This window comes from Pelmatolapia mariae, linkage group LG8 (assembly GCF_036321145.2).
Source record: "Pelmatolapia mariae isolate MD_Pm_ZW linkage group LG8, Pm_UMD_F_2, whole genome shotgun sequence".
NCBI classification, from domain to species: Eukaryota; Metazoa; Chordata; class Actinopteri; order Cichliformes; family Cichlidae; genus Pelmatolapia; species Pelmatolapia mariae.
The window spans coordinates 19,097,520-19,111,468 of record NC_086234.1 but is presented as its reverse complement, the minus strand read 5'-3'; positions in this window follow the sequence as shown (position 1 = coordinate 19,111,468).

Sequence of the window (13,949 nt, the reverse complement as noted above, 5' to 3'; positions counted from 1 at the left end):
ATGGCGATAATCATGCCAAAAATCAGAAGTTTAAAGGGAAAATCGAAAGTCCACAAGCATAAGGAGCAAAAGTAATCCAAGGCACAGGAAGACTGAACACAGCAGCATAAGGAGAGGAAGTGACAAAGACAAGACACACAAGCTGAAGGCTGACTGGGGATGGGACACAGCTGGAAGAAACGAGACACATGTGCAAACAATCAAGGCAAGCGGGAGGAAGTAAAACCGGCACTGGACGTGAAAATAAACAAGCCTTGAGACCGATACCAGCATGAATACTAACACCAAACAAGGTGTTCAGGACAAGGAACGGGCACAGGGACCTGAGATGAAGCACAAGTTCAGAAAACACCAAGAAAATGAAAGCAGGGATCCAAAACTTCAAACAAGAGAACAATAAAACCAAATACCTTATTACTAATTATGGAAATAAATGTGTTGGATGCTAATAAGAAACGACTTACTTTACCATTCAGATCTGGATCAGTAAGGTGATCAAAATACCCTTAAATTAAAAGTCAATTCTTCTTCTTGTGCTTCTTCTATCCGGTCACAGCCATGGTGGTGGTTATATATACAGTACATCATCATGGCTAATACAAAGGACCATAGAGATTATGGAGATTAATAGTTTTCCTCAGACAGTAGCAGTTTATAAATAATATATATACAGTCATGAACTTGATCTGTGAAATGTAAAACATTAAAATATTACTTATTGAATACAAAAACTAAATTGCAAGTCTGTAACAATGATTTCTTATTCTAAAACAGTACCATACATGTAAATATTAAATTGGCCATTCAATTAGGCATTCACTTTCTTTCTATTATTCTTTCCTGACGCTGTACGTGAAGCGAAGTAATTAACTGGACACCCTCTCACTATCCTAGGTATGATTTCTTTGTGTTGAAGACTGATATCCCTCCTTCCAAGAACTCGCTTCACTCGTACCCAAATTATTGATGTCTTTCCAAATCAATTGTAGCAACAGCGTCCGAGGCTTTTCTCAACACGTTCGAAAAAAGGGGAAGAGAAATTGCTTTTCAGCCTTGGTGTGAATATAACAGATACGACAAGGAGAGAGGGGCATTTTTCTAGCAAACACAATAAATCTGCCGCTCTGTGTGCAGCAGTCACTTTCTCTCTTTACCTTTGAGTTTTTAGTTATTTTTTGTTTAATGTCTCTGTGTAATGAGTTTGCAGTGATCTTGACCCTTTTTCCCCCCGTGACCTCATCGTTAACAGACCCTTGACTCGCTTTAATGATGTGTTAAAACTGAAGAGCGAGTAGAACTACCCTAATTGCATTATATACAATGGGATAATTAATGAGGCAATCTGTGCTGCCTTGTATTTTGGGGCGTTAGTGCAATTAATGAGACAGGGCTATTGTTTCTGTCTTCCTCTGCTTTGAGAAGAGTGAATCATTTTTCTTTTGCAAACTCAAAGCACTCAGATTGGCACTCCCGGAGTCAAATCCAAAAAAGAAAGAAAAAAAGAAAAAAAGACCTCAAAGCTGCTGGTTTTCAAAGCATCTCATCTTTTTTCATGATGTATTATCTTTGACAAGGAGTGGATGGCTCTCTCAGTGGGCTTCCTGTTTGCTTCATAAAAGCTGTTTCTCTCCTCAGCCGTTTTAATGACAAACAACATGCATCCAGTCATATCCTGTTACCAGCCACGCTGATTATTCGAGATTACCCTGGCAACATAGGCGTGTGTATTTACACCAGATGCAAAGCAACCACTTCAGTCTGCGTGGAACACATTTTAATCACCTCTTGGAAAACAGCGGTGTGTGTTTTGCACCCCAATCAAACTTTGTCTCTGCTTTACAGAAATGAGAACAGGCTCACAGTTTGTGATAAGAAATCCAGAGCCGTGCGCTGTCGGTAGTATAAGCGGTGACTGTGATTCACTTCTTCATTTCATTCACAGGGGTGCGCAGTATGACTCACTCGGGTCTCGACTCGTGTTACATATGTCTAAGATTTTCAGTTCATTTCTATTTTCAGCCTCATACGTCTCTGCCTGCCTCTTCGCTCAGTCAGTGCAGCAACCAGTGGATGCAGTGGTGGAGCAAATCATAATATCATGTATTATGGATTGTTTTCTGTTGTTGTGTGATTTTAAACACTTCATTATACCACTGAGCACTGAATAAACAGAGTACTACTACTGGAAGCATTAAATGAAAATACTCCCCTTACCTGATAACTTCTTGTAATAGTCACAAAACATGACTATTAATATTGATATATTTATTAAATTTAAATCCTCATTTCTCATCTAGCTCATGATTTTATGTATGTGTGTCGCAAAGTAACTCAACTGTTCTTACAGACCTTTGTAGTAGTTGTGGAGTAGTTTTGTACTCCCAGAACCTCTTAGGTGCCTCCATGGCTGATGGCAATGCCAAGAGTGCTCAGGTGAGAAAAAGCTCAGGCAATGACTTTATCTGTCAGTGTAGCGAGGCAAAACGTTTCAAAAACCTTCCAGTGGTGGAGACAGTATAAAGGATGTCACCAGTTGGTTTTGGGATGTGCATTTTGAAGCCTCAACTTTAGTGTTTTGTCTACCAACATTCAGTTTTTTGTTTTTGGAGCACAAAAGTCACCGCAAGCTAAGTCACCAGCTAACCCTAAGCTACATTCATGAACTGTATGAGAGCAGTACACAGACAAAGACCTATGCAAATTATGGCTTAGTAATGACTGATAAAATGCTACAAAAGGCACTACTGGGAAGAGGTCCATTTCCAGAGAGGACCGGTTCAGGTCCAGTTAGCCAAGGTGAAGGCTAGCAGACACTGAAATGCTACAGCTGCCTGGAAGGACTCCTGTCAGTCAAAATTAATGGCCCTAACACCAGAGGTGGGCGGATTGATACAGATATTGACAGTATCAATGCCAGCGCTGGTATTGGTATCGGATCGAATAAAGTTTAACATTCAGCATCCACGAAAACAAGGATTTACAAGGCTGAACAGAGTTAGCAGGACGTTAGCTTGAAAGTTTCCATCTAAAGATTATATACCATGTTCTGACTGAGGGATTTCTAAATGAAGTCAGAAAACTAAGCAACAGCAATGTTTTTGTGGTTATTGAAATTTGGCTAGCAGGCTTATAATGGATTTAGCTGGTGGCTACCTACAGAGCTAAAGTTAAGATAATATAAACACATTAGCGCAGTGAAGATAGAGGAGGGTTAAATTTCTTCCCCTCAATAAAAGTTAATGTGAGGGTCCCCGATGGGCAGAGACAAATGCAATAATGTGGCAAGAAAACGACGCTGAAAACGAAGCAAAGTTCAGTCAAAAGAACATCTGAGGTGATCTCTCCATATCACAAGGTTAGTCACTGATATAATGTTCAGCACTGCAGCCAACACATTAAAGCCAAACACTCTCCCTATCCGGTGTTGTGTTTTCATAGCTTCACCACCACAAGCAGAGTAGTTGGAGTGTTTGCAGACAAGTTGTAAGAAAGAATATCACACCGTGGTCAGCTGTGTTACACCACTTTTGTATTGGACCATAAAGATGCTTTTAAATGCTTTAAAGCATTTTAACATGGGTCTCCACGTTGGAGCCAGCCCCTTTGTTAATACTATATTGGTGTTTGGCCTTGGAGGTTGAAGTTGGTGGAGCAAGACAATTTTCAAATGATTTCCCAGATTGAAACCACAACTTACATTGTTGTGACAGACCAACCAATGTCGTGTTTTCTGTTATATTTTGTTTCCAGCACCTCATTTATTTGGAGGCTCATTCTTAAAGCATGCTTATGTATGCATGACAGACACTTTGAGGATCCATATCGGATAAACATTTTTTTATGCAAACACAAACCAAATAAAAGCATCTGGAACCACTGCTAAGCTGATTCTTTTTAATTGCTTATAAAGCCCATAAAGTAAATACAGTTTAAAATGGTTGGTTGCACTTTTATAACGTGACTGTTGTTTGTTGTGTGGTTGTGTGGGGTGGCAGGAAGCATTGCTTTGTCTCCACCCTACTACAGCAAGCCACTACTGAATAGGCTCAACCCTCTAGTGACAGGGTATACTGTAGCTGACAGTTATAAAAGAAGGAGGCCAGCAAAACAAATTGAAATCGCTAACCTCCTGTGTGGTCTGAGATCACTGCAGCTTCAGACAGCACAGAAACTGAGGCAAAGAAAATGTGTGCTATTTGTAGAAAAGCCTGTTTTGCATACTGGACACTTCAGGTTAAAAAAACAAGTTAAAATACACATTCAATACATGCCCGGGGCATAGATGTCAATCACGTAGGTGCTCAGAAGTCAAGTGCAAGCTGTAAGTGTTTGTCCATAACTCTTCTCGGTGTCATCTTCCACCCACTCCCATCCAATAATATGAAATAAATACATTTTCAAACTGTATCCAAACCACCATAAGACCAAATTTTGCCTGCAGGTTAAAAAGTAGGAAAAAAAGGCTATAACATGAGAAAAACTAAAACAAGCAGATGTTTGTTAGTCAAGAAGAAAAAAACAGCTGAAAAAATAAGATTTATTTAAGTTATAATTTAGTTTCTCCCAGATTTACAGCTAAAAGTGAGGGTATCTCAGTTTCACCCACTCCTTATGTAATCTACTGCCTGCGAGTCTAAACTGCTGAAGGGCCTCACTTGACACAAAGTAAACGGTCGTTGCTACAAAAGACGGCGTTGTGGCTCCAAATAAAACTGATTTATCGACATTACAAAAGAAAAGAAAAGTAACAAAACAAAGAACTGCAATGGATGAAAGGACCGAGGCTGGTTCTTTAATCGCAGCGTGGAGTGAGGGGACTTAGTGACGGGACGGGCTGTTTTGTCAATAATATAAAATCTATGTCCCAGCAGGTGTCTTAAATACCCTTCACACTAATCGAGATGCTGACTGGAGGGTGCTCACCGAGCAGGGCTGTAAACGAAAGCATTGATGGGAGCTGTTTCCTACGATATTGTTGGTTGGTTGTTAAATGTCATGGCTATTAGGTGGGCAGCTTACGGCTTCCCGAAAGAAAAGGGAGTATTGCACTGTTCTGTTTGTGATCTCAGAGAAGAAAATAATCTTTGCTCGTCTTAGCCAAATAAGGAACTATTAAAATGTTGCATTCGAGACAATGCAGGAAATCATCTCCCATGTCCACCTTGCAATGCTGATTTTGCTGCCTTCCTCTGTCAGCGAGTTTGCGGTGAACATGAATCATCTTTACAGAGCCGGTAGCTGTAATTCCTCTGTCACAGCTGCACCTCTTGTTTCCCCACTTATTACAGAAACTCATTAGCAGATAATTGAAAGTAACGACACTGATTATGAGAAGCGCTTGAACAGCATCCCCGGGGTCTTTGCAATTTACAAGCTGGCAATGACACGTACATGATTGCTGCCACAATCCAAAAGGGAGCACTGCTGTTTACAGGCAAGAGGAAAAAAATATGTTGGTTGTGATTAATAATTGTGTTTTGTTTCAGCATGTCTATCTCCATATCACCTCCCAAGACGAACCATGGACTTTGCTTTTCCCTTGTTGATTAATAAACAAAAATACTGAGTGGCTGAGGGATTTAAATAAATAAAACTTCAATATTACAAAAGAAAAATCCCTCCAAAGGAGTTGAAATCAATTTAGTAAACAAATATCCTGGGTAATTTCAATGTCAATAAAGTTCAGAGCAGTAATATTCGAAGGAATATTATGATCTTTAGTAAAACTTTCTGGATGAGAGTGTCAAATTGCCGCAAGCGTGCATTTGCTTGATTGTTCCTAAAGACCAAAATAACAGCCCACCTAGTAAAAAATCTTCCTACTGGGCAACCAGCAGAGATTTCTTTCATTCAAGAATTTTTAATAACTAAGAACAATCTGTAAAATTGAAATGTTAAACACAATTACTGGCACAGCCCATAAAATCTTGCATTCTGCTAATGCATGTTGATTGGGTGGCTTATGAAGAACATAGTCCCTTGATGGCACGCTATTGTCACCCTATGACAGATGGCAAGAATGCAATTCCAAAACACAAACTTAGCTGTGAGTATGAGAAGCAGCTGGTTGTAGTGGTTCAAAGTGATTGCTATCAGATGGCTGCCACTAGAAATTCTGTGCTGCTGCTTGCCTGATGTATGAAATCAAAACGGCAAATGTCATGAAGTGTCTCACGGTGCTGTGCATAAACAGTAAAAGACACTAATGTGGCTCCCAGGTCTGAAAGCTGAAGCCAATATTTAAGTGCCTTAAGCCTCCATTCTATTTAATGGCCACCAGTGCACCACCCCTGGTTTTTCTGTTTATATAGAAGTCAATGGGAAAACATTCCTTGGCTCTTTTGTTCTGTGACCCCCTCTGTAAACACTTTCTTAAGGAATTTTCGCTTATATGAGTCAAAAAGGAGGATCCAAGAATCCAAGATATGCTCATTGGCTGACAACTTGCCACCCACATGTCCTTGGCCAATAAGAATGCAGTTTCACAGTGATGTTCACCCCTCTCTTGTCGCACCTTGTTTCTAAAGATCAAGAATGGTGATGATAAAAAGGCTTAATATGTTGCTGTGACATAACTTATACTTATACTTAAATGGACCCAAATGCAGGACTCCGGAGACTAAAGGGAAGCTTTATTGCTAATAATCAAAAACTAAAAAATACTAAATTCTCAGTCACAGATAAAACCAGGAATGTGGAAACTAAGAAACACACAAGACAGCACCCAACATGAGACTATATGTTAACAAAGAACAGAGGGAAAGTGAATGGAGACACCCAGGAAACACAGCTGAACAGAATCCAACTAATGAACCATGGGAAGCAAAACTGAAAACAATGGACACAAGACGAGGGACTATCAAAGTAAAACAGGGAAGAAAAAAAAACAGACTTACATTAAAAAAAAAACAAAAAAAAACATGAGGGCAAACGGACAGGGACCACAAGTGATATCTAAATATTATAAAATATTTATAAATATTATATAAATATATAATGTAACTAAATATTATAAAACCTATAAGATTAACTACACAAAGTCCTGGGTCCAAGACCCAAAGACCCTCACACAAAACTATTTCACTACAACTGAAAACCCCTGGGAAAAAAATCAGCACCACCTATCAGAAGACAAGAATATGATCATGTGACAGACTATTATTATCATAATGCCATTTGCCAGTTTCATACACTACGTGGTATCTTAACTTACTTTTATATTATAACAGTACACTCTTGTTATAGTTACTAATTTTTGGATTATTTTTTATTTATTTTGATATATCATTTATATCATCAATTTTTCACAAGTTTCATAACTTATTTATCTTAGCAAACTGTATGTTGCAGTTATTATGTCATGTTTCTATTTATCTTGATTTTGAACATTTGTATTGTTTCCAATTATACCTATTGTGATTTTGTAACCCCTTTCCTATGGCGCGCTAGAAGAGCTAGACGGTTTCTGAAAAACAAGTGCACAAGTGGGTTTAGCAGCAGAAGGTTTGTTAAAATTCAATGGTCAGACTTAAGTTAAATTTTTGAAAGTAAAATGTTTAATTCAACAACTAATAAACTTATAATTGTAATTAAAATGAACGTATCAAAGCTGGAGATAGAGGGTTTTCCACCTACACTCTCGATCCACCCTTTTGAAAAATAGTAAAAGCTGGCAAAGAAAGAAAAATACGATAACGCCACCGACCCCCCTTTTTTAACTTCTCTATCTTACAAGCACCACCTATGAAAACAAACTCTTTGAGAAAATGAGCTCTTCTGTTAATTCTCTAATATTATACTTTTACAGTTTAAAATTCTGAAGTCATTAATAAATGTGTTCTGACATTTGATTAAGACACCGAGATATCCATCAAAATTCTGGTCCACACTCTTGGATGATGTACTGAGTCTGTAACACTGCCAACAGATAACAGAAAAAACAGCAGTTAGTCAATTAATGATTGCATCTGCAAGGTCGTGGAGACATTATCCCTTAAAAAAAAACAGTATTAAAAACCTGTGGTGTAGAAAAGAGAACAAAAGAGTCATGTTTTTCCTAGAGAAGGGACTGAGCGCCATGCATAGGAAGTATGGGAATGATATAACTGTGTAAAGTGTACGGACAACATCAATTTAAAGTCACTGCAAATAGCACACTATAAATAAATGTTACTTACTTACTTAGGGAATAAGTCTTATTTTACATGAGAGCAGATATAGAAAATATATTCAGTCTATCATGACAGATCAAAGCATCAAGTAACAATGCCACAGGCTCAGCAATACTAATCATTTAAATCAGACCTTCTAAAAATATAAGCCACACTAGAGCTATATGTAATTTTACTGGCTTTAGGGTGGATGAAACAAAGTCGGGGAAGCAAAGCACTGGTAAACAGTGACACTGTTTGTGCACTGGGCAACTTTAAATCAGTCTCACATCATAATATCGGAGCTTATATGAGATAATGCTAATATATTCATGTGGGTTCACATAGGCAATAATAAGAGACAAAGGCTAGTCATGCAAACTGCTAAAAAAGGAGAGACAAAGAGAGAAAGTAGATATTAATATCAAATTCTCTATATCAGAGGCTAAAGGTAGCTGTGTGGAATCAAATTAATAAAAGCTAACATTAATACTGGGCTCAGCAGACAAAGGGAAGCAGTAGAAAAGAGACAAGACTAATAATATGTCAGCTACCTTAACAGTACCTCTATACCATAGAAAATTATGATTATGTGAAACAATAGAGCGTGTTCTCATACTTGCAGAAGAAATATGTGGTAGAGAGTATAGTAATGCTAACAGGAACTGGAAGTTTTATTTTCTTCATATAAGTGGTCTTCTAAGGAGAACTGGGGGATTTCAGTCTGTGACTAAATCCAGAAAAAATGGCAGTGATTCAGCTCCATGGATGCAAACAGCTATGTAAAACAAAGAAGCTGAACCGTTAACTTCAGTCAGGCTACTGGGCTTGGTTGTCGAGCTAAGCTAAGATAGGATAAGCTAAGCTAACAGGTTAGCTGTAACCTTATATTTAGCAAGAGTAGCATCAATCGTCTCATCAATCTCTTTGGTCAGAAAAATCTGTGGTTTTTCCTCAAAAACAACTATTATTTCTTTAAAACAAGTCCTAACCAAGCACATTAGTACTTTTACATATGAGCAGCTTATAACGCTATGCTGCTAATTAGCACTGCACAACTGATCAAATTTTAAACTCAATCTTGATGTTGCCATTGCACAATTAAATAGATATGATCAAATGATCTTGAAATAGCATGCTTCACAAAAAATAAAATCAAATTAAATCAAGCACTCCCTAAATCAACACCTGCCCTTACCTGCATTACCTTAATCACAGCTGTCCCTATATTAATCTGGAGGAAGAACCAGACATGTACAACAAAATTCAGTAGAAGGTGCTTGTCCCTCAAAGCAGATAATCATCTGTTGTTTAGAAGTACTGTAGATTTAGGGTAGGTGATGTTAACCAAGAAGAAATCATATGGAAAGAGTGCTATGTGCCTACTCCGCAAAGCAACTCAATTTATTCAACCACATTGAAACACACTACAAACTGCAACATAATTATTGAATGGAAGACAAGAAACACAAATTAATGGTTGCTAACAGGAAGCATTCTGTAACAGTGAACCTGTATGGCACATCAGCGTATCCATCCAACTCACTGAAACCAATGCAATCACATTTCAATGGGCCAAAGATATGTGCTCGTTAAACACAGGGGGTAACAAATGTTTTAGGGAAGTAGTGATAGGTTATGAATTAGTGTAACTTATAGTTGAAGTGCATCAGTAGAATTCAGCTGGACCCCCGAGGTCCATTCACAATTAAGTCATTTTTGCCTGACTTTGCCTGACATTGTTGTCCCTTAAGAAGGTCACTGACTCACTATTAATCCCGTGCATCACCACATGGCCCAAAGTGTGGAAAAAAGGCGTGTGTCATTATCACCAGAGGTTTCAGGTAAAACCATTGAGACCTTGCCTCACCCTATCACGTGACCCATTGAGGTCACCTGACGCAAGACCACCCCCTCTGTTCAAGATGGTCATTCACAGTAAGCATACATGGACCTCACAACCCTCTTAAGGGACAACCCCCACTATGGGAGCCACCATTCGGTTTTAGAACTGAAGAAGCTTCTCGGATGAGAGATGGTGAAACGTCTTCACAAAACTTAAAGAAGTTCTTTCCAAGCTCCTTAGACTACCATGACCTGAATGACTGAGAACCTGTACAGTCTTATTATTATGACAGTTGTACCACTTTTTTCCAGTTTATTCATAATAACAGGTATTATAGAAATAAAATGTCACAAAACTTATGATTACTGCTTCTCAAAGTAGATGTGAGGGAGGCAAAAGTCTGGAGGCATTTTTGAACTTAAAGTTTTATAAGTGTGATTGCCTGATATTCATAAAACTAACAGTAAATTTCTCCGTTGTAAGCATGCGTGGTGGTATTTATCCTCTGGGCTGGGTGTGAAGAGATGGGAGAATCGAAGCGTGGAAGATGACAGATGTTGGTGGGTGGCACACTCAGGTCTCGTGGCAACTGACAGTACACATTCAGGCTTCAAAATGCAGGGAGAATTTCTGCCCTGAGAGTTGACAGCATGAATATGAATGAAAATATGCAGCTCATGAGGTTCTTCGACAAAGTGGAATGTTTAAAAAAAAAACAGGACTCATTAATGACTGGCAATATTTGAATTCAGACAATTTGTGGCCATCTGGGCCCAGATGTGAGCACTTCACGTGATGATTTCATTGAACACACCAGCCTTCTTATCATTATGTTTACATCTTACCGTGGTTTGTCCCTGGGCTCACATAAACACCAGCTGTTGAGCAACTTTTCTGCCCTTTGATTTTGAGCTGTGTTTATTTTAGGATTTAATTAAATTACATTGTATTAGACTTCCACAGTGCATGTAAGATGAATCTAAAAAGCTATTAAACAAACACAATTTGCAATCTGACTGTTAGAATGTGATGGATTGTGTTGTGTTTGGAGATCTGAGGGTGCCGTGCAGACTTAATAACTGATGATAGAGTGTGCAATGTTTTTAGCTTCGGGGTGAGCATGGATGATTAATTTTATGGCAACCTTTCAATTAGATTAAGTCTGATAGTGCCACTGAGGGAAGATCAGGAGGTAGAGTCGGATCAAAATCTAGATGGAAAGTCAAAGGGTCACTAGATTCATTATGTTTCATACTTCCTTATAAGTTTGTGAGATATTTGATTCACGGCATACTGTATAGGATATACCGAGACAGCACTGGATGCTTGCCTGCACCAAGGAAGCTAGTTGTGTATATGGGAAAATGCAGCACCAGCAGAAGCCCTCCAGCTTAACGACCCATCTGAGTGGGAGACAATACAGTAACATAAATAAACAAGATTTTTCAGTATCATAGACCGAGATAAAAATACACAATGAAAAGCGCCTTAAGTGCTCGCAGCACCTCCACAAGAAGAAATGTGCTGCGGGTTTCTAAAACAAGGAGACAATTTCAGAGCTCTTCTAAAACGGGATCATCTCAGTTGCTATAGCAATGGTGGCAGACGACCACACACTGAGAATTTATGTCTGGCACAAACAAAATTTAGTAGCACACCGCAATCAAAGCACATACCATACTCACAAATGGAAATATCCAAAAACATCTGACAAATTTAAGATAAACATGGTGGTTACGCTTTATATTATTGGGCGGAAACTCCACTTTGTCCTCTAGCACACAAACACATTTCCTTTTTTTTTTCCTCACACATTTGACACATCTCTTCCTGCTTGTAGCTCTCTGTCTTCTCTGCACTCTGACATTCTTTTCCTCCCCTGTCCTTTTTCATCCTGCTGTGATCAGACACTATTTCCACATCATGTTTGAGTGTAGATCTGAGGGAGTGGGTATCATCCCTTCGCGCTCAACCCCTGCTGAGATCACTATCACAATCAGAGTTTTCCGACTTTCAAATCTACAGCTGCTTCTCCGGTGCGATGCCCATGGCTGTTTTGCAAAATGCATCACGGGACGAAAGGAATAGGTAGCAGTGCAGCTGACAGTTTCAAAGTGAATAGTCTGTAAGGTGCAGAGGCAGGATGCTGACGAGATACAGGGGGTTCAGCTCTGTACAATGTGTTCCTCGTGGTGTTAAAATGAGAAGAAAATGATACTACTCTGCAGCCTTCAATATGGAAAACTAAAAAAACAGAATACCTCCCCTCATTGTTTACTATGCATTTAATATGCAGAGTGCTTCTCCTGTACTTGTTTGCAAACAGCTGAATTGAAGGAAATGGTGGCTTATGTAAAAATTTAACAGCTGAAGCAGAGAGTAATTATTCTTTGTACCTAAAGCCTCTGTCTGCACAATTGTTTATCTTTTTTGAAACCAAGCACTATAAGCCACTGTCCCATCTCAGCTGTCACGGGGCAAGAGGTAGTGCCGTGCAATACTCCAGATTTTGGTATGATCCAATACCAAGTAAATATAGGTATACCAATGCTTTAACCTATAAGGTTTACAGTAGGGTGCAGCAGTAGAGGTGGTGGGATCAATCCAAATATTCATAGTACACTTTTTCTACTCTCTAAGTTCAGTATGTAGGCCACTGAATTTTGTTAAATAAATTTTTTGGGGGGGAAATAGAATAATATCGATAGAATCGATATTTGGAACAATCTGCTCACTTTGAGCGATAGATGGTACAACCTGTACAGGTCGGAAATCTAGTTGCATCCACCCACATGCAACTTTTAGGATTAACTTGTGCCATGTTTTCTTTTTTTTATGTTAAGCCATTCAGCTGCACCTGGTATACATGCTGCAAGTGCACCTGTCCAGCGCTTTGATTCAATGAAACTGCAAGGTTCTGCCAGCCTCTTTTTTTCTGAGAACCATTTCACGCTGTGATAACATAAAGCTGCCGACACTTTGAAATCTTGCCACGTCTGCTTGAGCGGTGTATAGAGAAGGTGAAACCTGGTAGTTAGTGGTTGAGATCCAGTATTCTGACACGAATCTGTGAATGGTCTCCTTGTCAGTCAGCCGCACAGGCCCCTCACGCTGACATTAGCTCTCGCTGAGGAAGCATAACCAAAGAGGATTTAACACTTGATCTCACAGAGACAGCTGCATCCAGGGAAGATCACTTTCCTTTGTGAACTACCTACTGAAGGCTTAACATCCAGCCATCTCCAGCCCTGGGATTCAATTTAGTTTAGCTGGCAGTCTTTAAAAAAGCTACAGTTAAGGAATAATCTGGAAAGAAAAAAATGCTTTTGGTATTTAGCCTCTCAGATTGTTGTGGAGACAGCTAATAATGAAAAAGTGCATGTCCTCAGAAAGCCCGGCAAGTCGCTGCGAGGGATAATGTCCTGTCTTGTGCATTACATTCTTCAACTTTGAGTCAGTTTGACTGTTGCAGGTAACACAATTACCACACCACCACTAGGGCTGCTGTAGCCTTTTACAGGTGGATAATAGGCCATCACAAAGGACAACCTTCCCCCTACTACACAGGCCTAGTGTGCCAAGGCTGACCTTTCCTTTTTCTTGCAGTGTCTGAACTGATTAGCTTTGCTCTGTGGCAGATATGCCACCCCTTGCCGCCCCACTGTCTAAAGTCAGCCTGATAACAACTTGAGCCAACTCCTCCACTCTGACACAACAGCTGAGATGCAGCATGGACGGCTGGTGGGCTGATAACGGTTCCCATCTTCATATTCTAACCGTCCTTGAACTCACTTGCTCTTTGAGGGCCGTAGATAGCTCCTATCTACAGATGTGTTAATTGAGCTTTTTCAGAATGAAGTCAGCATATTAAAGTAGTCTGGGGGGCTCGCTGGCGAACCAGACGAAAGCCAGAGCCTTGGGAAATCACATGATTGTAGCTGACCTTCATCTAA